At 41.3% G+C, this 26,174-nt stretch overlaps 1 protein-coding gene and 2 long non-coding RNA genes across 6 annotated transcripts in view; 1 reads left to right on the top strand and 2 right to left on the bottom strand.

The window, feature by feature from the left end:
• The window catches only part of LOC143270293 (uncharacterized), a 539,180-nt gene that overhangs the window by 279,146 nt on the left and 233,860 nt on the right, over positions 1-26,174 (bottom strand). The window lies entirely within an intron of this gene.
• Positions 4,942-26,174, bottom strand: part of LOC143270139 (uncharacterized) — a 41,812-nt gene continuing 20,579 nt past the window's right edge. Inside the window, exons 3-4 of the long non-coding RNA XR_013047107.1 lie at positions 7,167-7,233; positions 4,942-5,773 (exon numbers count right to left, since the gene is read on the bottom strand). This is a non-coding gene — a long non-coding RNA (uncharacterized LOC143270139). The remainder of the gene's footprint in view (positions 5,774-7,166; positions 7,234-26,174) is intronic.
• Positions 11,875-19,384, top strand: LOC143270138 (uncharacterized). Of its 4 annotated transcripts, XR_013047104.1 has the most exons (5): positions 11,875-12,002; positions 12,650-12,759; positions 17,008-17,126; positions 17,910-18,151; positions 19,117-19,384. It is a non-coding gene; the product is annotated as an uncharacterized LOC143270138 (long non-coding RNA). The 4 variants fall into 4 exon arrangements; XR_013047106.1 differs by lacking the exon at positions 17,008-17,126; XR_013047103.1 differs by having other exon boundaries at positions 17,008-18,151.

Genomic DNA, 26,174 nt, shown 5'->3' with positions numbered 1-26,174 from the left:
TGCAAAGGAAAGGTAGAGGATGAACCTTCTCAGTTAAGGAAATCAATTCTTTTGTTTGGTCTGTATGTGAAGTGTGTGTGAGAACCAAAACCGTTATTTGCTTTTTTTTCAAATGAAGCCGTCTTCTGACACAAAAGAGGCTGTGCTGGGTTCCTTTAAATTATGAATACCAAAATTCAAAACAGAACAGAAGAAAAGTGTTTCACTCTCTTTTGCTCAGTTTCTTTGAGGTCGCTTTTGTTCTGGCATGTGATAGGTGGATCTGAGTTTCATTGCTGGAAGTAAAATGCGAAAAATGTCTAATGATCTTTTACCTTGTATTTTCAAAACATCGTTCGTAGTCAAGCAATTTGCTGGTAATTGTGTTTTCTGGGATGGATCCCGGGTCATTATGCCTGCATGCAGAGTGATCTGCTGGCATTGGTGTGCTAGTGTATTGTATCAATTTCTTTTGTATTTTGTAGAGTGTGTATTAATGCTGATATATTTACATTCAAAGCATATATATTAAGGCCACCTAATGGCTAATGTCATAAAGGCACTTGCCGGCATGACTGACACTTCCAATTGAACCCTGAGATTGAAATGGTGAGAGGATAGAAACAACTCCTAAAAATTATCCTTGCACCTGCACACTTCTGCTGTGGCAAACAGTTTCTTGCCTTTTCCCATTCACCAAATAAATTGAGAACAGGTTATCCTTGAACTCAAAGAGACCAGTGTCCTCTGCGTTATGAGTGCACAGATTAGAGGAGTGTACCAACAAGACCACCTCCTATTCATGTTCTTCCTGCCTATAAGTTCTCTGCATTTCAATGTTTCATACCAGCAGGCTGATGAGGCCTAGGGTATAAAATTTTGGCAACCACCCTGAAAGCTGACTCATCGTTTATACAAAGGACATATTGGTCTTTGCTTATGAACAGGTGCATAAGAAACATATTGATTCTGGGGTCTGGAAAGATGACTCAGCAGGGTTTACCACTTTTTGCTGGGGCAGAGGCTCTGGCTTTGATTCACAGAACCAACATCTTGGCTGAGAATCTTCTGGAACTGCAGTGCCAGGGGATCCAAAGCGCCCCTGGATGTCAGTGGGCAGACCACAAACAGAGTGCACAGAAAGAATGCATTCAAAACATTTCCACCCCTAAAATAAATCCACTGAAGTCATACAAGAGTGCTTGGTAGGTTCCTGTTGACATTATCTACTGCATGATTCTCTAACGTTTACTCTCTTTATTTGTGTGTGGTTTCTTTTCTGATTCAAAGAGCTCCCTTTCTGATTTTTGTCTCCATAGTCTAATTTACTATCACATACCCATGAAAATAGTGGTTCTCAACAGGTGGTTAGTGACCCATTTGGAAAACCTAAGACTGTCTTTCACGGGGTTCACCTAACACCTTCTGAAAACATAGATATAGACATGATAATTCATAAGACGTGAAAAATGACAGTTATCAAATAGCAAGGGAAAAAATGTCCTGTGCAGGTTCACCACAACATGAGATAGGTCATCAGATGGCCACACCCTTAGGAAGGTTGAGAACTAGTGCCTTACAGGGTGATTAGATTGTGGGCTCCCAGAAGGGAGGATATGAAGGAGGTGAAGAAATGGGCCAGGCTGGCTTCCTCTTCTCTGACACTCTTTGAAATACTGCAGACATAGGAACACAGAGACATCGTTCCTTACACAAACAAATATATTACATGTCAAATTAGTGGGAATTAAAGGTAAATATATTTCTTTTTCTTTGCAGCTATCAGTTATTACCTCATCTAGCAGAGACAGCTCCGGGTCCCCAGAGATGGTCTCAAAGCTGGAGGACCTTATTGCAGAGCCAATATCTTCCTCGCTCTTCTGCAAAGGAAAGGTAGAGGATGAACCTTCTCAGTTAAGGAAATCAATTCTTTTGTTTGGTCTGTATGTGAAGTGTGTGTGAGAACCAAAACCGTTATTTGCTTTTTTTTCAAATGAAGCCGTCTTCTGACACAAAAGAGGCTGTGCTGGGTTCCTTTAATTTATGAATACCAAAATTCAAAACAGAACAGAAGAAAAGTGTTTCACTCTCTTTTGCTCAGTTTCTTTGAGGTCGCTTTTGTTCTGGCATGTGATAGGTGGATCTGAGTTTCATTGCTGGAAGTAAAATTGGAAAAATGTCTAATGATCTTTTCCCGTGTATTTTCAACACATCGTTCGTAGTCAAGCAATTTGCTGGTAATTGTGTTTTCTGGGATGGATCCCGGGTCATTATGCCTGCATGCAGAGTGATCTGCTGGCATTGGTGTGCTAGTGTATTGTATCAATTTCTTTTGTATTTTGTGGAGTGTGTATTAATGCTGATATATTTACATTCAAAGCATATATATTAAGGCCACCTAATGGCTAATGTCATAAAGGCACTTGCCAGCATGACTGACACTTCCAATTGAACCCTGAGATTGAAAGGGTGAGAGGATAGAAACAACTCCTAAAAATTATCCTTGCACCTGCACACTTCTGCTGTGGCAAACAGTTTCTTGCCTTTTCCCATTCACCAAATAAATTGAGAACAGGTTATCCTTGAACTCAAAGAGACCAGTGTCCTCTGCGTTATGAGTGCACAGATTAGAGGAGTGTACCAACAAGACCACCTCCTATTCATGTTCTTCCTGCCTATAAGTTCTCTGCATTTCAATGTTTCATACCAGCAGGCTGATGAGGCCTAGGGTATAAAATTTTGGCAACCACCCTGAAAGCTGACTCATCGTTTATACAAAGGACATATTGGTCTTTGCTTATGAACAGGTGCATAAGAAACATATTGATTCTGGGGTCTGGAAAGATGACTCAGCAGGGTTTACCACTTTTTGCTGGGGCAGAGGCTCTGGCTTTGATTCACAGAACCAACATCTTGGCTGAGAACCTTCTGGAACTGCAGTGCCAGGGGATCCAAAGCGCCCCTGGATGTCAGTGGGCAGACCACAAACAGAGTGCACAGAAAGAATGCATTCAAAACATTTCCACCCCTAAAATAAATCCACTGAAGTCATACAAGAGTGTTTGGTAGGTTCCTGTTGACATTATCTACTGCATGATTCTCTAACGTTTACTCTCTTTATTTGTGTCTGGTTTCTTTTCTGATTCAAAGAGCTCCCTTTCTGATTTTTGTCTCCATAGTCTAATTTACTATCACATACCCATGAAAATAGTGGTTCTCAACAGGTGGTTAGTGACCCATTTGGAAAACCTAAGACTGTCTTTCACGGGGTTCACCTAACACCTTCTGAAAACATAGATATAGACATGATAATTCATAAGACGTGAAAAATGACAGTTATCAAATAGCAAGGGAAAAAATGTCCTGTGCAGGTTCACCACAACATGAGATAGGTCATCAGATGGCCACACCCTTAGGAAGGTTGAGAACTAGTGCCTTACAGGGTGATTAAATTGTGGGCTCCCAGAAGGGAGGATATGAAGGAGGTGAAGAAATGGGCCAGGCTGGCTTCCTCTTCTCTGACACTCTTTGAAATACTGCAGACATAGGAACACAGAGACATCGTTCCTTACACAAACAAATATATTACATGTCAAATTAGTGGGAATTAAAGGTAAATATATTTCTTTTTCTTTGCAGCTATCAGTTATTACCTCATCTAGCAGAGACAGCTCCGGGTCCCCAGAGATGGTCTCAAAGCTGGAGGACCTTATTGCAGAGCCAATATCTTCCTCGCTCTTCTGCAAAGGAAAGGTAGAGGATGAACCTTCTCAGTTAAGGAAATCAATTCTTTTGTTTGGTCTGTATGTGAAGTGTGTGTGAGAACCAAAACCGTTATTTGCTTTTTTTTCAAATGAAGCCGTCTTCTGACACAAAAGAGGCTGTGCTGGGTTCCTTTAAATTATGAATACCAAAATTCAAAACAGAACAGAAGAAAAGTGTTTCACTCTCTTTTGCTCAGTTTCTTTGAGGTCGCTTTTGTTCTGGCATGTGATAGGTGGATCTGAGTTTCATTGCTGGAAGTAAAATGCGAAAAATGTCTAATGATCTTTTACCGTGTATTTTCAACACATCGTTCGTAGTCAAGCAATTTGCTGGTAATTGTGTTTTCTGGGATGGATCCCGGGTCATTATGCCTGCATGCAGAGTGATCTGCTGGCATTGGTGTGCTAGTGTATTGTATCAATTTCTTTTGTATTTTGTGGAGTGTGTATTAATGCTGATATATTTACATTCAAAGCATATATATTAAGGCCACCAAATGGCTAATGTCATAAAGGCACTTGCCAGCATGACTGACACTTCCAATTGAACCCTGAGATTGAAATGGTGAGAGGATAGAAACAACTCCTAAAAATTATCCTTGCACCTGCACACTTCTGCTGTGGCAAACAGTTTCTTGCCTTTTCCCATTCACCAAATAAATTGAGAACAGGTTATCCTTGAACTCAAAGAGACCAGTGTCCTCTGCATTATGAGTGCACAGATTAGAGGAGTGTACCAACAAGACCACCTCCTATTCATGTTCTTCCTGCCTATTAGTTCTCTGCATTTCAATGTTTCATACCAGCAGGCTGATGAGGCCTAGGGTATAAAATTTTGGCAACCACCCTGAAAGCTGTCTCATCGTTTATACTAAGGACATATTGGTCTTTGCTTATGAACAGGTGCATAAGAAACATATTGATTCTGGGGTCTGGAAAGATGACTCAGCAGGGTTTACCACTTTTTGCTGGGGCAGAGGCTCTGGCTTTGATTCACAGAACCAACATCTTGGCTGAGAACCTTCTGGAACTGCAGTGCCAGGGGATCCAAAGCGCCCCTGGATGTCAGTGGGCAGACCACAAACAGAGTGCACAGAAAGAATGCATTCAAAACATTTCCACCCCTAAAATAAATCCACTGAAGTCATACAAGAGTGTTTGGTAGGTTCCTGTTGACATTATCTACTGCATGATTCTCTAACGTTTACTCTCTTTATTTGTGTCTGGTTTCTTTTCTGATTCAAAGAGCTCCCTTTCTGATTTTTGTCTCCATAGTCTAATTTACTATCACATACCCATGAAAATAGTGGTTCTCAACAGGTGGTTAGTGACCCATTTGGAAAACCTAAGACTGTCTTTCACGGGGTTCACCTAACACCTTCTGAAAACATAGATATAGACATGATAATTCATAAGACGTGAAAAATGACAGTTATCAAATAGCAAGGGAAAAAATGTCCTGTGCAGGTTCACCACAACATGAGATAGGTCATCAGATGGACACACCCTTAGGAAGGTTGAGAACTAGAGGGTGAAATGCTTGTGTGTTTCCAGAAATGAGGGTATCAAGGTGGTGAAGAACATTTTATTTATTTGTTTGTTTGTTTGTTTGTTTGTTTTTATGTTTTTTTTTTTCGAGACAGGGTTTCTTTGTGTAGCTTTGTGACTTTTCCTGGAAATCGCTTGCTAGTCCAGGCTGTCCTCGAACTCACAGAGATCTGCCTGGCTCTTCATTCCGAGTGCTGGGATTTAAGGCTTGGGCCACCACTGCCCGGTGGTGAAGGACATTTTAAAATCTTGGTTTCTCTCTCTGACACTATTTGCAATACTGCAGACATGGCGATGCAGCGGCATCATTCCTCTCACAAGCAAATATGTTACTTTTCATATTAGGTGCAATTATCAGTTAATAAATATTTTTCTTTGTAATTGTCAGTTATTACCTTTTCCAGTGATGACAGGTTTATTTCAGTCTTCATCTTTTTCAAATTAGAGATGTTAGTAAAGTAAAATAGTTGTTTTTTGCTTTTCTGTAATAGAAATTTAGAGGTTTCACTTTCTTTGTTTTTTTCTGAATTTAATTCTTTTTTGTGTGTGTGTGTCCACACAAATTAAAACTCCTTTATTCCTGAAAGGTTCAGTGTATTGAATCATAAAATGTAGAAACTCTTACTTAAACCTGAAATATCTCAAAATATGCTCATCTATTTACAAATTACTACTTTGTCATCAAGTACTAACCTGTATTTATGCTAGCCAAGTATAAGAGAACATCATGAACTGAGAAACTTGACCTTGCCCTGTGGCTGAGACTACACTGAATTCCCAGTGTTTCAAAATTTCTGATCTTATATGAGATGATTATTAATTTTAATTGACCTCCTTTCATCAGTGTTTCTCTATCCTGGTGGGGATTCCAAGGTGTGTATTATTTTTCATTTGTAAATAAACACTGATTTAATCACTAATGTGTGTTCTCCATATCATAGTACCCATGAAACAGCTTTTGTCCATTGATTCACATGCAGAAGTCATTAATATGCAACTTATGATTCACTCTAAGGCTCCAGGATACAATTAAACCAGTTTCCTTACCTCCAGCAGCTCACAGTGATAAAGTCGCTTTAATATGAATAGATCAATATCTAATTAAAACCCACCACTATTTTAAATGTTCAAATGTGGCACAGAGAATGTAAGGGTCTATTATTTTAAAACACAAAACAAAAATTCCAGACATTAAAATGTTACTATATGGTAATTGAATCTTCGCTTCTAGAACTGCTGGCTAATTGGGGAATACAAACCTATTATGTAACTAAAGGAAGACTTTTCCACATACTCCTAGGGAATCAAAGAAAAAAACATGCTATAATCTCTTCATAATGAACAATTTGGATGAACAGATTATAAGTGGCTAAATTTCCACAAGTTCCTGCTAGTGTAAATAAGAAGCAAAGACAGAAAAGAGGAGATGCTCTCACATGTGATCCTGAAGTAGGAGTGTCCATAGGAAGATAAAAGCTGCCTGCACTTATGCCAAAGGTAAAGGCACCTGGGCAATTCCTAGAAACTGAAATCACTGGACCTATTAAAATGTATTCAGGTGTATTAACACAGTCATGTTTTAAAATCACTCTAAGGTGTATTTGTATCTGCAAACCATCCTTGGTCAAACATTAAGCATGTATTATGTGAGGACTGTTCTCAATCTTCCACTCACTGTGTTTCCAGTCCATTCCTTTATTGGGCCACCACTATCTGCAAGGACTTATTACTCACTTACAATTTATAGAAATGACAATTCACACCAACAGAATGTTTTTCTCTGGCCAAATTTCCATGCAAAACTGTGATAGGTAAACTATTGCTGCATTTTAACAAAATTCATATGAAAATGAATTTCACAAAGGATCACTTTACCGTAATAACATACGTAGTGTCTTCTTTCCCTGGTGTGGATGCAGGGCCATCAGGTTTTTCAGAGACCCTTCAGAATAAAAACATGCTATAATGAGTTGGTTTGGTCCTTTGATCAACTCTGTTGAAAGATTGGTTACCTGTATATTAAGTGACATTTTTGCATTTATGTAATGCAACCTTGACCTGTGTTTTATGGAGTTTTTTTTCTGGTTGCTTTTGGGAGTTTCAACTTAATCTATAAAACATTCAGTTAAGACTTACTTCTATTTAAAAATAAAAGTTAAAACAGTCGATGGCTTGGGAGATAGCTCAGTCAATAAGAGTGTTTGCTGCCCACACACAACAGCCGGAGTTTGAATCTTCAGCAACCACATAAAAGTCTTGGCATGGACGTATGCACTTGTAACCCCAGTACTGTGGGTGGGATTTACAGGGTATCATTTGGGCTTGGTGGCTGCTAGCTGCTCCAGGTTAAGTCACAGACCTTATGTCAAGTAGATAAGCTAGAGAATGACACAAAACACTGATATCCTCCTCTTCCCTTCATGACTGCACAGACACATGCATCACATGCAACATCCACATATTCAGACACACTAGAGGGAGGATGGTGGTTTTTGCACACACTTTGTTCTGATGGTTGCAGTAACTGATGGCTTTGTGTTTGTGTGCTCAAAGCACCTAGTGCTCCTATTTCATTCTTCTTCCTCTACCCCTAAGGCACCATGACCCCTTTCTTGTCAAGAAACTTTTTAGGCAGTTCCTTGAGTCTCATGCTCTCTCCCAAGAAGTTGGTTTGGTAGAACACGAAATATACCCTATCTCTAAGCATCAAGCTGCCAACAATCGCAGAAGTCACTGCATTTGGGGTGCTTTGAAGTTGTTTTTTCACCACCACCACCACCACCACCACCACCACACAGGCATGCACACAGGGACAAGGAAGAGGGCTTCTTCCACATCCTTTGCTTTAATGGCTGCTGTAAGTATATTTTACAGTTGCACATGTATATGACCAGTTCAATTATTACTCCTGGTTCATCCCTCCTCTCCTGAACCTCTAGCACACAGTCTCTTCTCTGTTCTCCCAAGAGATGGACATGGTGGAACAGGAAAGCAACCCTTGTCTTTACTCTCTCCAGCCAACATATTTTTGACAGTCTATAGATGGCATTGTATTTGTTGTTGTTGTAGTTACCTGTTTTCTAGTAGACACCAAACCATCACCAAATATTGCCTTGTAATGTTAAGTCACAGCCTGTTCTAAAACTCATGGGAGGGGAGCACCGTCTCTCCATCTCCTTTCTTTACTGGCTATGGCTAAGCTCTAGGTGCCTGGGGTTTGTAGTTGGTGAATGCTGATGCAATAGCTGTGTTTTTCTTGCTTCTATGTTGGGCTTCATTCAGTTGTGGGAAACTTCTCTACAGAACCATGTTCAAAGGCTACTGCTGATAGGAACCCAGCAAAGCCCAAAAACTTGAGTCTCAGTTCTTTATACTCATTGTGGATAACTGTCTCTAACAATGATAGCTGTTTCAGGAGTGTGGGTGAACAGACTCACATCTGACCAACACAGCATGAAGACATTTCAGACAGGACAGGAAAAAAAATATAAAAGAATAGGGCCGGGCCTTGGTGGCGCACGCCTTTAATCCCAGCACTCGGGAGGCAGAGCCAGGCGGATCTCTGTGAGTTCGAGGCCAGCCTGGGCTACCAAGTGAGCTCCAGGAAAGGCGCAAAGCTACACAGAGAAACCCTGTCTCAAAAAATCAAAAAAAAAAAGAATAGGATCTGGTAATAGAATTTCATTGTCATGATTTCCCAAAAGCCATTTAAAGCAGAATGAGTGATCAAAGAGTCAACATGATTTTCAAAAACTATGCTGAACATAGCATTTTAAAGGAAAACATATAAGAAACAATAAAAATACTGGAATGTTTACCAATTTCACACAGAATTCTACCTACTCTGAAGACACAATTTTTTATTCAAATATGTTTACAATATTTTAAAACTATATTCCCCAAGATGGGCTTGAACTTGGTAATCCTCCCAGTAGGCAGGATTGCAGGTCAGTGTCACTGCCTACCTTACTCTTTATTTCACATTTTAGCATTGCTAAAATCTCTGCCATGATATTTTATGACTATAATAGGCAATATTTTTAACTTTGCCACTATACAAAATAAAAGGTTATCATGCAGTCCACTGTGCCTTACATAAAATGATATATGATACAATCCACAGGCCCATGGCAATTCTACAGGTCACATGTATCTATGTAAATTTTAGCTCTTAAAACTATGAAAGGCAAACAAGATGAAAATAGCAGTAACAAAAATCTAAATCCTCAGTCATTGATACTTTGATTTTTTTCACTTCTCAATGCCCAAAAGTAATATTTCTATATTTGCTGCCAACAGGCACACAGCCTAGTCCTCAGACAATAGACATAGTGTCCCTGATAATCCAGACACCAAATGGTAGCAAAGCAAGCCATAGTGCTTTGCCTTGAACCCCCAATGTGTCCAACACATCAAAATTGAGCAAATATCTCTATAAGGAGATAACCCACTGTATCATAGCTCCCTTGCTTTGATTTTCATAAAGCTTTAAGCCAAAAGAAAAGCAGGATTCAAATGAGCATGGGTCTTTGTATTCACTATTTAAATGTATAGAATGTAAGGAAAGCTGACTGGGCAGATAAACATAAACATTTTAAGAATGAGAGGGTCTTGAGAGATAGTAGAATGTGTATGCTGTATAGGAGATGTCTAAGTTCCATGTGGGGAATAAATGGATTGACAGAATGGATAAATACAGTTGGAAAGTTCAGTGTTTTAAAAGAATGTGTTTGTTAAGCAAAGCATATTTTGAAAATATAATTTATTGTTCTATTATTTGTATAAAGCTCACATTTTGAAGACTAAGTAACCACTCAGAACTACAGAGATTACCAAGAAGCATACGGGCTATGGAAAAATATACTGTTGAGTGTCCCTGGTTCCCCTTTAGAACATAGTGTGAAATAAGAAATAGAAAACAAGGGCTGGGGATGATTGGAAGAGCTCAGTTGGTAAAGTACTTGCCAGGCAAGCCTGAGGGCTTGAGTTCAGAACTCCCAACAGCTTGAAAATCTAGTGCTGGGGATGTGGATACAGGAGGATCCCCAAAGCTTGTTTGCCTGCAAGTTAAGCTGAATCAGTATACTGCAAGACAATAAATCACACCTAGTAGGGATTTGAGTGAGAGAACCTGCCTCAAAAAATGAGGAGTAGGGACCACAAGGTGGTTCATCAGGTGGTGGGACCTGCCAGCAGACCTGATGGCCTGAGTGCAACCCCCAGAACCCACAATATGGCAGAATACAACTCTCAAATATAGCTTTCTTCTGACCTTCACATACTTAACTGCAGGTGTATGGGATATATGTGCACACACACATACCACTCTGTTAATGAGATGAAAAGCAACTGAGGAAGATAATGTCAACCTATAGCCTTCACATATGTACCAACACACATACAACATGTACTCAAAGGAGTGGGGGTCAGAGTCATAGTTCCAACTGAAAATTTCCTTATATGATCCCTCAGCAAACAGGGATCCCACTAATGTACGATTTCTTAGTGATTCTTTGGGGGGGGGCTTAAAGTTGACATTTTATGTAAAAATTTATCTCATGTTACAGTTTTTTGTGTTGTATATAACATAGTATTAAAAAATATCCGTTATGGGCTGGAGAGACGGCTTTGTGTTTACAAACTCTAGTTTTGCTTGTAGAGGACCTGGGTTTGATTTCTAGCACTGACAACTGTCCGTAACTCCCGTTCCAGGGAATCCAACACGTTCTTTTGCACGTGGTGCATTGGAAATACATGCAGGCAAAACACTCATATACATAAATCTAAAAAAAAATTAAGTATACACATAAAAATAAAATATGTAGTTTCATTAGCTAAATCACTTTAAAGCACCCAATAAAGTGCTCTAAAAGAGACAATGTAAAAGGATTTGTAAACTAACTGAAGTTCTTTGTTTTGCTTCTCTTAAAAAAGGCCTAGGAGCTGCCCTTCCAAGTTGGGCAGGTCCCAGATGCCTGGAAGGCTAAAGCAGGCACAAACCCCACTGGGCTCAGTGAAAGAAGAGCCTAAGCATGACCTCTCCCCTCCCTCAGGTTACAGTCCTGGAAGGTGTGTTTCTCCTTAGTTGCCTTGACTGTCACCAACAGTTCCTGTCCCTCCTGTCCCTCTCCCCTCTCCAGGTCCCATTACCTGCTCCTTGTGTCCTGGCCATTCACGAGGGGAAATTTGCTTCGTCGTTTGCGACAACAGCACCCATGACCCAGGCATGAGGGCCACAGGCAGGTGTACCAGCGAGCCCGCTTTGGGGCTTGAATACTAAGGGCATCTGGGTCAATGTCTTCCTGCATGTTCAGCCCTAAGGCTGTGCAGGCCCTCCCTGCCTCCCCCCCCCCCCGCCCCGCCCTTTTACCCACCCGCACCCTCACAAACCCTACAGTAAAAAATAGAACACTGGTAGAATACAAATTTAAAACACTGGTAAATTTTCGCCACTGACACACGGGACCGTCCTGCAAGCGCAGATCCTTGGTTCAGTGTGAGCCAAACTCGGCTTTACCCTTAGCAACACAGCTACCCTGGCATTGTGATGCGCTGTGAGCACACAATGGTGCTCAGCAGTTGTGAACCCCGTGCACGTGCTCTGCGCATGCCCATGTCAGACTCCAGTGACGAAAGCCTACCATGCTCAGAGCATGTGCAAAGCACTGTCAATTGGAATTTTGGAGTAGAGCTACCTGCAGAGCTTCCAAGGCAAAACACTGGGGGAGTTGGTTGGTGGGTCAGGTCCTTATAGTCCTGCAGCCATGAGAAAATACTTCCCTAAGACTGGCCTGATGGAGATAGAAAAAAATCCATCAGGATTGGGCCAAACCAGATCCAAAAAGACAAATACTGGTTTTGATTTTTTTTTCTTTTAAAAGTTCTGATATGAGAACTACAATCTGAATAACCACAGAGGTTTGGTACTTGGTAAGGGAGAAGAAGGGAGGAGAGTATCTCTCAAGGAAGGGAATAGTCTATAGTGTTATGAAAATATAAGTGAACACTAGATTAGGAAGGTTTAATTAGAGGAAGATGGGAGAGAAGGATAAAGGAGGGAATATGAGCAGGGACAATCAACACTGCAGACCCTTTGAAAAACTATATGGGAACTGACTACCCCAGAAGCTTCCTATACATAAGTGAAAGGAATCTAAACGGGCTCAAAACATAATAGGTTTGACAAGGCTCCAATTAGACATCTTATGCCGCTATCTTAAACCTCCTGTGCCAGGAACAATGTACAGCCTGTTGAGTCCTTAACCAAAGCGACCCACAGAACCCTCCAAATAGCACAGGGTATTTCCAAGTCTGTTGGTGTCTCTGCACAACCTGATGTTAAGGTCTTGTTTCTGAAGGTAACACTTCTGTCATTGAACATGGAGAAATTCAGCTGACGTCTAACTAGATTCTTCACCTACTAACCAGAGTTCCTGGTACTGGAAGGCAGTCTGTACTGGAGAGAAAGGTAATCCTCAATATCTCTCAGCTACAAACCCTGTGACCCACAACAGCACCCACATGGAGCTCACAACCATCTGTAAATGCAGTTCTAGGGAATCCACCATCCTCTTGTATCTTCACAGGCAGCAGACATACATACAATGTACAATATGCATGCAGGCAAACATAGTACACATGAAATAAATATAATCTTTAAATAATAATGTAATGCACTTATCTAGTAAGTTCACTCTATTAAAGTATACAATCCAGTAGGGTTTTCTTAGTATGTTCTTAAAAGTATGCATTCATCACCCTGTTTGATTTTAAAATATTTTTGTCATTGGAGAAGAAACCATTTATTCACTAGTAGTTACTCTTCACTCCTCCAGACTCTACCCCCTATCAGCTACCAATCTAACTTTCTGCTTCAGGTTTCTCACTCTGGGTGTTTAATAGAAATCAAACCAGCTAATAGGGAACTATCCCATTCTTCTGTCATTTTGCTTCTTTCACTGAGTTTAATGTCTGTGATGTTTATTCATGTTATAGGATGTAGCAGTACTCTACCCCTTTTCAGGGCTAGATACTTGACCATTGTATTAACACAGCACCCTTTGTTTACCCATTCATCAAGCAGTAGTTATCTGGGGTTTCTACCTTTTCTCTATTATAAATGCTGTGCATACTCTGGTGCTAGTGGCTGCATCATTGTATAGCTATACTTCCAGCAGTTATGTAGCAGGTTCCTGTACCTTGGTTCCTCCACTCTCTCTTATGAGCCCCAGCACCTGTACATGCTAGACAAGTGCACTACCCCTAACCTCGATCCTCAGCATGCAACATGTACACTTCAAAGTTTCCTTTTTTCCCATTATTTTACAGTGATTACATGTTGAAGAGACAAATTAAATGAAAGCAAAATGCTAGCAAAATTAATTTCACTTGCTTAGTTTTACATTTAAGGTAATTTGTAAAGGTATTCAAAATTCAGAATATGCAGCCAGAAGTGGTGATACATTTCCTATAATCCTAGCATTCAGTGGGTGGATGCAGGAGCATCTGTCCAAGGCCATCTTCACTTAAATGAGACCAGCCAGGGACACATGAGATCCTGCCCTAAAAAACAAAATAATAACAAAAAAAACAAACAAACAAAAAAAAAAACCCACAAATTAACCCACCAATGAGCATATAGTTGACTTTGTATCTCTAATAATTAGAGGTGGCATGCAGTTTTGTAGTATAGAGAATGCTTAAGATTCCAGCTTAGAGAGATGTTGAGACCATGGTTGGAGGAAGCACAGAAACAAATAGCCAAACTAGTGGAAATGCATGAACGGAGAACCAATGGTGGAGGAACCCCCATGGAACTGGACCAGGCCCTCTGGATAAGTGAGACAGTTGATTAGCTTGATCTGTTTGGGAGGGCCCCAGGCAGTAGAGCCAGGACCTGTCCTTGGTGCATGGGTTGACTTTTTGGAGCCTGGGGCCTATGCTGAGGCACTTTGCTCAGCCTTGGTGTAAGGGGAGGAGGGGACTGGACCTGCCTTGGCTGAGTCTGCCAGGCTGGGCTGACTCACCAGGGGAGACCTTGCCTTGGAGGAGGTGGGAGTGTGGAGTCAATTGGGAGGGGAGGACTGAGAGGTGGGAGGAGGGAAGATGGGGGAATCCGTGGCTGATATGTGAAATTAAGTTAATTATAAAATAAAAATACTATAAAAACGATTCACGCTTACTCTGAGTCACAACAGAACCCACCCTACTTTTAACCACCCCCTGGCATTTATCTATCCAGAGGCTGCTTTTTGCCTCTGCTTGGCTTCAAACTGGGGGTGAGAGTATAATGAGATGTCTGAAAGGCCCACCCTATGCAAAAAGTAAATCAGGCAAAGAATTTGTATGTGTGGCAAGCCTATTTTCTGAGGCCCTCACACTGTCTCCCCACCCACTCACAACCCTTTCCAGGAAAAGATCAAACATCACCATGTATAGCTTCTCAGTGAGTATTTAGTTTGGCGATCTGTATTATCTTGGACATTTTTGATGGATTCACCACAACAATCCCCCATGGTTGGGCATGTTTACACAAACCTGGCAGACCTAGACACTTCTGCCTAGCCAGTTCCAGGTCAAAATAGCCATTTCCGGGTCAAGGCGTCTCCCGTGACCAGGATCCTGTGACTTTTCATGGTTGCATAAGAGCACACAATGCCCATGCATGGAGTAGTTACATTGACCTGAGTACGCACATGAGCCACCCAGCCTTTATGAGCCTACGCCATATTCCCAGCTCCTCCTCCTCCTCCTCCTCCTCCTCCTCCTCCTCTTCTTCTTTTCTCCATACAGGTGTCTCTTCCACAAGCCTGAGCACTTGTCTGTCCCTTTTATCTTAATAAAAGTCTTGTTAGTGGATTCTGTCGTGTTTAGTGACATTTCCTCGCAGGGTAGGAGCACTGCAAAATAACTAACATCTGGTGCTGAAACCCGGGACTGCTTCACACAAACCAGGGACTCTGCTCTGTTCATGACAGACCACTCTCTATTTTGCCTGGCCGCACTAAACTACATCCAACACTGCTTCTCTGATTGGAGAGCCCCCCTCTTTTTGGCCAGTGTAAATGGTTTCCTGAATCTGTAAGAATGACTGTTGAGCATCCAGCAGCTCACTAAGTATTCTTGAAACCGGGTGAACCCCTGGCCATGGTCTTTATTGGCTACAGTGGGCCCCCTATCACAGGCCTAAATTTCTAGCCATCTCCCATGTCTGCAGCCTGAGATATTCCTCACAGTGGGACCACCGCCACTGGGTGCGTCCTGGGGACCGCATGAAGGAGACATGTTCTTCCGGCTTGATGAAGCGGTAGATGCTGTCCAGATTCCTGGGGAATCCTTGCCTCACGTGGTGGTACCCCACTTCTCTGGCTGACCAGCCAATTAGCGGCCTGTGCCTGGTATCCGTCCTTGGCTTTGGGGACACCTGGGGCCTTGGCTCTGGATCACGTTTGTTTTTTTTATTTTATTTTTTTTTATTTTCCTGGCTCTCTGCTGCAGACATGGCAAACAAGGCTTTCAACCCTATAAGTCCTTCCTCTCCATTAGGCTGTCTTCTTGAAGCTTTAAAACCTCTCAGGTTAATGCCTTACACAAAGATTCCTAAGCTGATCCGTCTCTGTACTAAGAAATGGCCCAAATATACTTTAAAAAACAAGAAAAAGTGGCCGCCGAGCAGCTCCTTAGATCCTGATATTTTGTTTGTTTGTTTGTTTTTGTTTTTTCGAGACAGGGTTTCTCTGTGTAGCTTTGTGCCTTTTCCTGGAACTCACTTGGTAGTCCAGGCTGACCTCGAACTCACAGAGATCCGCCTGCCTCTGCCTCCCGAGTGCTGGGATTAAAGGCGTGCGCCACCACCGCCCAGCTAGATCCTGATATTTTAAGGGAGTTATCTAATTTCTGTCAGGAAGCAGACAAATGGAAAGAGTTGCTTTCTTCTTTCTCAATGCTAAACCGTCTTTTCTGGATTCCTTCTCTCCTGCTCATATATTCCTAGCTATGCCTAAAACGGTAAGAGCACCACAAAATAACTAACAATTTTTGTTCTCTATTTAATTTCAAGGGCCACAATGAAAAATGGAGAGTGGCGCCCCGGAAGGAGGCAAAAGGCCATATAGGAATTCAAGTTTACAACCCAGACCCAACACCCTGGTTCCATCCCAGATTTTCCCACAAGCCCTGTTTCTGTTTCTGGAAGAACTGACACTGTGGTCCTTTTCCATCTTCTACTTGCCTTTGGGTGGAAAAGGTGACCTGGGTGTGATGGGCTTGGCGAGGTCAAGAGGACCAATGGGCACTGAGTTCAGTGTGTGGTCCAGAGGGACATTCCCAGGCCCTCTCACTAAGACTGGGGAGCAGCAGTTGTCCACAAAGATGGGGAGGGCAGGACTGGAGGACTGTCACCCTGTGCTGGGGAGTCAGGCCTTTGGGAGACATCATGCCCTGGGCTACAGGGACACAGGGATCATGTTCCTGTTGTTCTCTTTGGCTATCAGGGTTTTGCCTCTGGATTAGGCTTTTGAGGGCTGAGAAAAGCTACATTGTTTTTAAGCCTTGTATAAACACAAACCCCCAGGACATCTTCCTGTTTACTACTGCATGCCCCTTAAAACTCACAGTAGAGTCCAGAGACCTAAGCAGCACATTCAGGAGTCCTTCCATTCTTACTGCACACCCAGCTGTCTTGGAGGCTGATTATAAGCAGTCTGATTTCTTTTAGGGCTTCCCAGGATCCAGAGTAGAAAAGGTCAATCCTTGTCTCTCCTGCCAGACCAGATCCTAGAGTTGGTGGTGGGTAGCATCCCAGATTTTGGTCTGGGTACATTACTGGAGTTGGAGGTGAGTAGAAGACAGGCCCAGCTCTCTCTTGAGATATCAACTGCAGCCATCATTCCTGGCTACTCCTCTGTCTTTCCAGAGACTGATTTTTGGGCTGAGAGAGAAGAGCAGGTCTCCTGAGGCAGGGCAATTCTGGTATAAAGGACCTCCCAGTGAGGTTCCTGTTCCTCACAGGGAGTAGGGAAACAAATGAGAGCCAGGTAGGGAGTCATCCTCAGTCATCATAGGGGTGCAGGAAGAGAGGACTTAGGCTAAGGCCAGGTTTCTATCACACAGCCTTCTCTTCTACCAAAATAAAACAAACACCAACAAGCACCTGCAGACACATGCCCTGTGTGATGAGGGGATCTGAGAGTCAGGACTTTCTTTGTTTCCTTTTACTACCTAACTTGAAGAGATCTTAGGGGTGCCAGGCAGTGGTGGTGTACACCTTTAATCCCAGCACAAGGGAGGCAGAGCCAGTCAGATTTCTGTGAGTTCCAGGCCAGCCTGGACTACACAGCAAAAGTCAGGACAGGCACCAAAACTACATGGAGAAACCCTGTCTTGAAAAACAAAACAAACAAACAAACAAAACAACAACAAAAATCAAAAGAAAAAAAAAGACTTAGTGGGTCTAACCAGAAAGCAAGCTACATAATATCTGAGCCTGGAGCTTTGCAAAAATGAGGGAGTTGGCCTAGGATATATCAGTTTGACATGCTCCTCCCTAACTACCCCTCACCACACACACAGAGAAGTACAATATTAGTGCATTGACCCTCTCTGTTGGTTTTCTCCTAGGGATCCAGAGGTGAAAGGGGTGACTAGGATCACAAAGGAGAAAAGTTAATGGCAAATCTGTACAAGTGATGTGCTGCAATAGAAGTGGGAGCTCCCCCACCTGTGGATTGAGGGATAGTCATCATAAAAATGGCTGACCAAATGTATCCACAGCCAGTTCCAAGTGGCATTTCAAAACAGTCACAGTATTTGTTGTTCTTTCACAGGGTTTCCCTGGATTTCCTGGAATGCTGGGGCAGAAAGTAAGTGTCTAGAAGTAGAGATGACAGACTTAGGTCCACCAAACAGCAAATGGAGCCTCCTTTTGGTCCTTCAGGCAGAATCATTGATTTTAACTAGAAATTAAAGTTTAAGTGGAAACTATTTAATGCTATCCATTTCAAATCCATAGGAGGAAAAATATTCTAATGAAAGTGATTTTTTGAATAATATTAAGATTGTCTTACCTTTGAGGCCACCATTAATGAACAAGAAATTTAAGGAATATCATGTGATAACATATCCATTTTGAAATTGACAAAATTTTTTTTAGAAGTAATATCAGGAACAAATTTATTTTTTCTTTTTATTTATTATTCTTTCATACAACTCATACCAACATAATTTTCCCTCCCTCCATTCCCACTCTCATGCTCCTATACCTCTGTTCTTCCCACTTCCTCACCACATCCCCCTTTTCTCCCAGATCTGTTACTCCTCTGTTTCCCTTCAGAAAATAGAAGGCTACTCAGGTATATCAACCAAACATTTCATAACAAATGCAATAAGACTAGGCGCAAGCCCTAAAGTTCAGGCTAGACAAGGCAACTGAGTAGGAGGAAAGGGGGCCCCAAAACAGTTGAAAGAATCAGGCACACTAACATGCACACTGTTAGGAGTTCCACAAAAGTGCCCAAGCCAAAAACTCATAGCATATATGCAGAGGACTTAGCAGAGATCCATGCAGGCTTTGCGATTGCTGCTTCCGTTTCTGTGAACCACTATGACTCCTCCTTAGTTGATTTTGTGGGCCATGTTCTCCTGGTGTCCTTGACCCTCTCGTTCCTGGGATCCTTTCTCTACCTGTTCTTCAGGGTTCCATGAGCTCTGCCTAATGATTTGGCATGGAAATCTGCATCTGCATCCATCAGCTGAGTGGGATAGGCACTGACCTATGAGTATAGCAGAATGTTGTGAGGAAGAATTTCACATTTTTGTTCTATTCTAGGTCTCTGAGTGACCCAGCTTCTGGTTCCAGGTCATGCCTGCCTGAAGACCAGACAAACACCCCCTGTCCAACCCTAGGCCATACCTGCCAGAAGACCAGGTGGGCCAGCTGCCTGTGGATCTCCCTCTGTAATTAATTTTGAACTCTAATTTGATAATCTCTTATATAAATTGCTACAATACTACAAAAGGTACAGCGCATATTCCAGTAGAAACACAATAAAAACATAAAATATTTTATTATATGCCAGGAAAAGCAAAGGAAACAATGGTGGCTGTGTCCTGACTGTTTTTTTTTTAAATCAACTTGACACAAGTTAGAGATACATATGACCGGGGAATCCATGACTGAGAAAATCCCTCCCAAGTCTGGCCTGTAGTAAAGCATATAAGACATTTCTTTAATTAGTGATTAATGTGCACAAGGTTATGCAGGTTTCTGTGAATGTTTGAAGCTGACTATGCTAAGAGCATGTCCAACAGGAGAGCTTCCTCCTCCTATTAGTTCAACACCACATTGGTTTGTTTTCTCTAGCCTTTTATGAATGCTTGAGGAAAAGAACAGGAACCTTCTTACCTTCCTTCAACCTGTAGGATATCTGAGAACAATTTCAACTTAGCTTTAACCTTTGCCTCTCTGTTTGTTTACAATTGAGACATTTTTTCTCTGTGGGACAATCCTGGCTGTTCTGGAATTTGTTTTGTAGACCAGGCTGGCCTTGAACACACAGACATCCACCTGCCTCTGCCTCCCAAGTGCTAGATTGAAGGTGTGTGACACTAAGGCTTCATGCACCTTAGCCTCTTTAGGACTTTCTGTAACAGAATAAAGAAAAGATCCCCTCTCCTAAGCTTCATGAGCGTGCTTTGAATTGAGAGTAAGATTTTGAGAGGGAGCTGCCTCGTCCCTGGTAGAGAATTCCTCATTCTATTTAGCCTTGTGGGCAGTGAGGAAGTAATTAATCATATCCTCATCTAATACTCTATTTTTTATTTTCTATTCTTTTGAACTTTTGTTGATTCTTTGTGGATTTCATTTCATACATTCAGAGCCTACATTTTTCCACATCTCCTCACATCTGCCCTCTGCTTTTGCAAACTCCCTCACAAATCATAACCAAATTTAAAATTAAAAAACAAAACAAAACAAAACAAAAAACCCAAACAAACAAAACAAAGAAACAAGACAAAACAAAAGCAAAATCAGCCAAAAAAGAAAAATCTGGTGGAAGTTGTAGTGTGGTCCTTTGAGGCACAGTTTACCCTTTAGTCCATTTATGTTTACTTGCAAGTGTTCATTGCCATGAGTCATTGTTCTAGCTCCAGGCCAATGGTTTCTGCTACACCATGGATAATGAGGCTCAGTGGGGCTCCTCATGTATATACTGTTATCCTGTGTCGTGGAGATCCTGCTATTTTGGGTCTCTATGTTCATCCTCTTCACATGCTCCAACAGTTCATAAATGATTTGGATGTCGGGTTGGGTTAACTCATAGCCCTGATTCTGGGCCTGGATGGTAGCTGGGTTAATCAGTTCTCTAGCTTTCCCTCATCATCTCTACCTGGAAGAGCTACCCAGCACTGTCTTGCCTAGCTCACCAAAGGCACCTGTAGCAAGGAGCAGGGCCAGTTCTCCTGTTCAAGGCCCTGACACTGAAGTCTCCCTCATTCATTTTGCCAGGGCCAGCTCTATTTTTTTTTTGGCCAGGGCAAGGTGCAGGGCCCTGTTTCCTGATTGCTGTAGGGGGCATGAAAAGGGGTGCTGGGTCCACACTCATGCTCTTATGCACTCAGGACTGGGTTACCTGTGACCTCAATAACATGGTCATCTCTAGTGTGCTGCCCAAGTGGAGTGGAGGTCCCACTCCCCTGTGTGCTATTTCTGGTGTAGGGAAGGGCTAGTTTTCTCACTCTTGCATTCCCAGGGCCAGCTCTCTCACTTGCCATTGGTAGCAAGGGACAAAGGGGAAGGACATCTTTCCCTTCCCCATGCCAACACATGGAAGATGGGGGTGGGGAAGGGGCCAGCTCTGTTGCTCTCATATCTTAGGCCTGACTCACCTGCATCTACAACAGAGGCAGCTCTATTGTGCTTCACAGATGGGAAGCAGAAGCTGCTTTGTCAAATTCCACATCTGGTGAGGGTTTAGCCAAGCTATCGTACACTTGTGATCTCAGTGCCATTACACTCACCTGTCACAGGTAGTAATGGATGAAGGAGGGAGGACATCTTTCCCTCACCATGGCTGATCGGGGAGCAAGGTGGAGTCTCCTGTTCTCATGCCTTCAGTGTCAGCCTACCTGACAACTGAGTCAGCTGTAGTCTGCTTCTCAGGTGAGGTATATGCCTAGAGTGAGTTGTGGGGCCATCTTTCCCAAGTCTAGCAGCAAGCTCTCCCTTTCATAAGGCCAGCTTACCTGCTACAGTATTCAGCAAGGGGCAGGGCCAGCCATCCCAGTGCCAGTGAAAAGTGGGACTGACTCGGTACAAACTATTTCCAATGACCCCCTTGCTAACACAGGCCATAGACATCACCGCAGATCCCAGCTGTAATAGTACTATGAACCCAGACATGATCCTTGGCAGCAGCTTGGGCCCAGGCACCATCACAACTCCAGTGGCAGAACAGGCCACTCAAATTGGTGGCTGACTCGGTCACAGCAATGGCTCCTGGGCACTACCATCTACAGAGCCCTTTGTGGCAACTAGATTCACAGACACCACTACAGACCCCAGCCTGAACATGGACATGGACTTAGACATGACCCTACACAGAGGTCCATGCTAGGACATGTCCTTGGATCTAGGTAGCAGCACCAACCACCCAGATCAGCATGGCCTGGGCATACCATGGTCCTCAGACACCAACATGTTCTGAGGTAGCAGATCATACCCTATGGCACTCAGTGATAATTATACTTTCATTGATTTGTGAGCTATCATGTTGACTTTATTTTCAGTTTGACTATTCTTTACTGGTTTTGTTTAGTTAAATTCTGTAATTATTATTTCATTCAACTGTTTCTTTTGTTCTGTCTTTAATAAATCATTTATTTGTATCTCTAATGTCCTTGATCATATCTCTACCTAATATTAGGAACTCCTTGGCTTATGTTTCATCTAAATTGCCTTTCTTGGGGCATATTACAATACAGTTTCTCGCTTCAAGAGGAGGCATATTGTCTTAGTTTTTCATGTTTGTGTATGTTCCCAGTGGTCTGGACAACTAGGGTTTTGAATTGTTTATTAGATGAGATATCTGTTCTCATCTTTGATGTATGGTATTCCTATCATGAGTTACTCTTGCCCCAGTCTGGTGGCAGACACTGGTTCTCTGAGAGGAAAAAGTTCTGTGGAACAATGGATAGCCCCATGGAATAGAGATGGATTTGAATCCTTACCTGGGACCAAACTGTATTTGGTGACACTAGGTCCCTAGTACACAGTGGTTCTATGGATCAGTGGGAAGTAATAAATATATGGATATTGGATAGAAGGAATGGGATAAAAGTTGGGGAAAGAGTGTGATGTTCATTTGTTTCCTGGTTTGAGGTAAGGTCTTCTTCAGTGGTACCAGCTGGCCAAGAACTCACTTTGTAGACCAGCCTAGCCTTGAACTCAGAGATCTGCCTCACTCTGCCTTGAAGTGCAGGGATGAAATGAAGTTTAAATGTCTATGACACAACGTTTGGCTCTCTTTTTGAGTTTTTACTTAGTTTAGTTTTTATATTTGGGATAATAATGCTCTGTCAGATGTACGTCTGGCAAGGATCTTCCCCTACTCTGTCATATTACTTTCCATGGGTTTGATCATTTCCTTATGTATACGACAGCTTAGTAGTTTCATAAGGGCACAATTATTAGTTGTTGGTCTTGATTTCTGAAAAATTAGAGTCATGTTAGCCATACTTCCATACACCTACACAATACAGGATAGTCTGTTTCCTTCCAGCAGAGTCATAATTTAAGGTTTTATATTAAGGAATTTTATCTATTTGGATTTTACTTATGCAGAGTAATAGAGATGAGTTTAACTTATTTCCTCTGCATTAGAATAACCACTTTCACACACTATCTTGTGAATAGAGTATCTATTCTCAAGTGTTTGTTCTGGCATCTCATCTTTGTTCAATATGAGATGTCTTTACTTGTGGTATCCATCATTGGTTCTATTTCCTGGGGTGTGTCATACTAGGCTAACCATTCCTTTCCTATTTCACAGATTCTTGGTGTACCTTATTATTTCTTGGCAAGATCACTAATTTCAATGACAACAATTAGAGGTACAATATTTCCCCATATCACTGCTATTCAAGTGTCCCTGTGGTTTCTGTAGGCTGTGTTCTCATTCATGTAAGGAAACTTTATTTTCCTCTCTAATTTCTCAAATTCCCTTCTGCTTGTTAGAAAAACACACTGAGGGCATGAAGTGAGGTCTTAACTTTTCAGATTGCATAAATTTCTGGCAGAGGACTTCAGTTCCATTTTCAGTATTAACTTTCAGTAACTCATTTTCAATTGTAACTTCAGTGCTGTGGCATCCAATGCTCTCCTCTTCCCGAAACGGGCATGGCATGCATAAATATAAACTCACACAAACACAGACACATAATTTTTAAAAATGGATTTTGAGATATTTTTACATATTTACTCAGTTCCTGATGTTTTACTTATCATTAATTTGTATTTTAATATAATTTTAAATTATGTATGTTGGTGTGTGTGTAGAGCATGTTTTTGTTGGAGTATATTATTATGAACATAGATGCCCTTGGAGGAAAAACAGGCCTGGTCTTTATATAATTAGAGTTGCTGGGTTTGGGAGACACAGGACATTGGAAAGGTACTAGGCTTTTTCTCAGCCTGTTCTATGCTTCTCAGCTTGTCTGAAAGTGTCTGTCAGATATTTTTAGAATAATGAATGTGCTCAGGTTCAAGAATTCCTGAAACTAATATGAGTGTTTCCTTACTGAGTGAGCTTAAAGAAGTTCTCTGGGTGATAGGATGTTTCCTTTCCCTTTAGAACAAATTGTTTATCTTTCTTTAAACATTCTGTGTCTTAATGGGTCCCATTTACATAGAAGGGTTTAACCTCAGAGGAAATAATTAAATAAAGAATGTTTGAAGATGACATAAACAGATCTACTGCTCTGAAAACGAATTGAAATGTACATAAATTTAGAAAATGTGTGTGAGTGGAGTTTTCCCTAATTCCAATCATTTGAGTATGTGAGCTGAGGGATAAAGTAATAGGTTCATAAATGGAATCATCTCACATTGTTAGTACATGACTAAACACCATATTTTCACCCTTATATATTCATATTGAATACATATATTATTTTGTCAAAAACAAATAAACTGAATTAAAATAAATAAAGCCTTAAAAAATAAAAGATCATGCAAATGTTCAGTAAACCTGTGAGACTAAGGTGGGATCACATTCTGGCTCCATCACAGGAACAAACTGAACTGTCCCAATTCTACTTCCCCAGTTCCACTACATCTGGGTTTACAATTTCTATGAACCACACTATGGATGTTGTGTGTTTCGTTTATGTATTAAAATGATGATACCTGCAGAATTTCTGGCTGAGAGGTATTCAGTTTTTAATCAAAATTAGTATAAAATTTATTCTGAAAGTCTAATAGTTTCATGTATTTCTATGGTTTCATATATTTATTGCCAATTCTAGTAACCAAGGCCCAGTACTGAGCTGTAATGATGCAAGCCCAGTGGTACAGTAGTGTTCAAGGGTAAAATAAATATCTGGCTAAAAGCATCTCTCTTACTTCAACAGACAGTGATTCCTGTAAGTCAGGACAACCTCAGGTTCACTAAGTGACTAATGATATTCTTAAATTGATCATCATTTTATGTGCATTTCCACATCTAGTGTAGCACAGTTTATGCAATGATGGGAAAAAACTCATGCCTTGAATATACCAGGCAGGTGCCCTACTATCTTAGCTATAATCTCACTCATGTCACTATCACCATAAAGGAAATCAACCACATAATATGAGTGTACTACGTAATTTATAGAATAGATTTTAATAACAACTGTAGTGGCCACCTGGAAAACTAGAATCATATAAAAAAACCATATTTGAACTGAACAAGAGCAAATTCAATGGACCTGTGAACGTGGACAGGAAAAATCCCATGAAGCATAAATCCTACACAATGAAGTATAGAGAACTGAAGAAAATGGGTGCAGGAGAGGTCTTCCTCACCAAGGAAGAGCACATCAATTGGTTTCCCAATGTTAAATGATAAGGAACAAAAGCATACATACAGGTATTAGTAGACAGAGTGAATATGTTATACTCGTGAATATATATGTATTTACATATGTAAATGCAATAACAATTAGTGAAAAAGAGGTCACAAATATGAAGGAAAGCAGGGAGGGTTTAAGGAAAGTTTAGAGAAAACTGAACAGAGGAAGAAATGTTTTAATTGTATTAAAATCTCAGAAATAAAAATAAAAGCATCAAAAAGTGTTATACCATGTATATATGCATATTTGTCATTTTGATTGCAAGATTAATATAACTTAAATGATTTCCATGATTTCCCATAGTATTTAGAAATTCAGTACAAATGAAAGAAAATATCAAGGCACTTTAAAGAGATAGAAGCTGAATATTCAATCATTAGATCATGAAGCATTCAAAAAATCATATAATTTCTTTACTTTTAAATTTAGTGCTGGGCAATGAAAGAGATACCATGATAGAGGGAGACTTCATGTGGATAGGGAGAAACCTGGTGCTAGGGAAGTTCCCAGGAATCTACAGGTTGACCCCAGCTTAGACTACTAGCAATAGTGGAGAGGGCACCTGAACTGAACTGGCTTACCCAAGTAATCAGATTGGTGAATACCCTAACTGTCGTCATAGAACCTTTCTTCAGTAATTGATGGAGGAAGATGCAGAGATCCACAACCAAACACCAGGCTGAGCTCCAGGAGTTCAGTCAGAGAGAGAGAGAGAGAGAGAGAGAGAGAGAGAGAGAGAGAGAGAGAGAGAGAGAGAGAGAGAGAAGAAAGATT

This window comes from Peromyscus maniculatus, chromosome 22 (genome assembly GCF_049852395.1).
Source record: "Peromyscus maniculatus bairdii isolate BWxNUB_F1_BW_parent chromosome 22, HU_Pman_BW_mat_3.1, whole genome shotgun sequence".
NCBI classification, from domain to species: domain Eukaryota; kingdom Metazoa; phylum Chordata; class Mammalia; order Rodentia; family Cricetidae; genus Peromyscus; species Peromyscus maniculatus.
Note: the sequence above shows the minus strand (reverse complement) of the source record. Positions and strands in the feature narration are given on the sequence as shown.